Source organism: Tachysurus vachellii, chromosome 2 (assembly GCF_030014155.1).
Source record: "Tachysurus vachellii isolate PV-2020 chromosome 2, HZAU_Pvac_v1, whole genome shotgun sequence".
NCBI classification, from domain to species: Eukaryota; Metazoa; Chordata; class Actinopteri; order Siluriformes; family Bagridae; genus Tachysurus; species Tachysurus vachellii.
Window position 1 is genome coordinate 3,370,571 of NC_083461.1, and position 2,500 is coordinate 3,373,070.

A 2,500-nucleotide genomic window follows, 5' to 3' on the forward strand; every position below is an offset into this window, starting at 1 on the left:
TGTTCCTTAAAGGTTTCTGAAATTTGTTCTTGCAGCAGAAACACACCTAAAGGTTCTTGTGGAAACAAAAGCAACCTGGTTCCTGAAAAGGTTCTTGTCATGAGAACATATAAAGAGTTTAGGCTGTGTAACCGGGGCTACAGTCCTGCAGGGAGTTAGAAAGTTGCTGAGTTGCATTGAAGGGAAACATTAAAGGAAGAGAGGAGGGAAAAGAGGGGAGGTGTGGAGAGGGGGATGAAGAATGGAGAAGAGGGGGATGGAGTGAAAGGGTGTTGACTGCAGGCTTGTACAGAGTGATGAGGTCTCGTGTAAGGGAAGTTGCCCTAATGGCTCTCAGGTGTAGCCCAGCTTTAAACTTTAGAAGGATTTAAGTCCCTCTCCCTAAGAAACTGCAGTGTACCACCCTAGCACTTAACACCATGACACCTCCATGCGTGACAGAGTGTGTGTGTGTGTGTGTGGGTGTGTGGGTGTGTACACATGTTCACACAGGGCTTGGGAAAACATGTCTGCAGCGTTTACCCAAAGGTCAAGATCCTTCAGCCGGCTTTAGCAGACAATACGATCAGATCAGGTGTAGTGTTTGTGTTGTGTGTTATACGTGGTGTGTTCTGTGTAGAGGAGAAGAGCGACCCAATGAGGGAGCCCCTTTTTGGCTCTGGCTGAATAACACGCTCTGAACGCTGGCACACAGGCGCTGGCATCCTCCAGCTGCTCACAAAAGAAGCCTGTCTGAGCTGGCCGGAACGTCTCCGCAGCCTCGCGTGTTCACGTCCGATTGCCTCCCTGACATGCTCTCGATGCTATTTTACACCCTATCTGGAAATGACTCCAGCTGAAACTGTTAACTGATCCACAGTGCTTGGGAGCAGGCACAAAGAAGCTGGCAGTAGCATTTCTAAATAAAGCAGCCCCCTCCTCCCCCCAAAAAAAAGTTCCCAGCCCAAGTCTATTATTTTCTCTTGATTAAATCCAGGGATCTGGTTCGGGCACACAAGATAGAAGATCTGCCTTCCCCTCTTATGTTTTCCTTTCACTATTTATCTTTGAGCAGGGAATTCTGGGAATGTCTCGCCTCTCTCCGCCTCGGCACCGTGTCGACCGCATAAACGCGCACGGCAGCCCGGCGAATGTGTGTCTAACACGGAAGGAGTCAGAGTTCAACCCCGAGCCTCGCCCTCACACACGTGATGTGAACACAAAGATAACACAGAGCACAGAAGCTCTCAATTACATACACAGAAACACATGGAGCTCCGGAGTCCCTGCAGGATCCCCACAGCATCTACCAGTTAGCTGCAAGATGACAGAATTAATGAACAAGTCAGGCCTCGTGGTACAGCTAGATCAGTTCTACCCAGTTTTATTTGTATACAGTTATAATACAGTTATAATACAGTTATAATACAGTTATAGAACAGCGGTGTTATAAAGACCCCTGAAGGACAGAACACACAGGCTGTAGTATTGATGGCAAAAAAAACGGTGTTGGATTAAAATTTCCGTCTTGTCCATGATCAACAGAGGATGGGATGGATGGGGTAGATGGATAGCTTGTTGGATGTAGTGGCATGGATTGTGTTGATAATATGGATGATGGATGATGGATGGATTGAGGGATGGATGAAAGGTTGGCATGAACCGCATATGGCATGAACGGATAATCTGTTAGGCTGGATGACCGCACGGATTGTTGAGAGATGATGGGATCGGATAGAGTGATTAGTAGGATGTTTGGGATTATTAGGGTGGATGGGTATAATGCAATGTAATGTAAATGGGACGAATGGATGTATGGATCGAGCAGTTGGATGGAGGGATGGATAGGATGAACGTTTTGACGGGATGGAAGGTTCAGATCTCCAAAGGAAGATTTTACACACTGCACATACTTACACTTGAACATAGTTTTTGTTTACCTACAGCTCCATGACTTTGTAAGAACTGAGAATGTTCTGAAGAACCTCAGTGCAAGCGTGCATAAGAGCGCTCGTGTAAAAAAAAAAAAAAAACTCATGGCGTCACCACACTTTATACATATCTGAAAAAGTTACAGGTTCTGAGCAGGAATTTCTTCTTCTTTCTTCATGCTGGAAACTAATCCTGCAGTGAAGGCATGTATTAGTGCCTGGAAAGGTTCCTCCTGTAGAAAAAAGAAGTCAAAAGGGTCATGAAAAGGTCAAGAAGAACGAAAAGAAAGGGTTTGGATTTCACTCCAATTTGCTGCCTGCCGCCGAGCTGCACCGAGGACGACATTTAAAAGCCCTGCGGTGCTTTTTCTGTAATTTGTGTTTATTTAGATCCGCATGCAAATAAGAACGAAAGACAAGTATATTATACCGTGCCATGTTGTGTAGCCACAGTGTGGCATTGGCACCCACTCGTCTCCTTTAACGTTCACATCATCTGACAGTATAATAAGTAACCGTTTCTGCTCAGTAAAAAGCAAAAGCTTTTAATGTGTTATTTTACGTAGCCAGACTGTTCCGGAAAGTGGTCT

The 2,500-nt window shown here is 45.6% G+C and overlaps 1 protein-coding gene across 1 annotated transcript in view; it reads left to right on the plus strand.

Moving 5' to 3' along the window:
- odad2 (outer dynein arm docking complex subunit 2) overlaps positions 1 to 2,500 on the plus strand; it is a 68,797-nt gene that overhangs the window by 65,442 nt on the left and 855 nt on the right. The gene's annotated exons all lie outside the window — the stretch shown is intronic.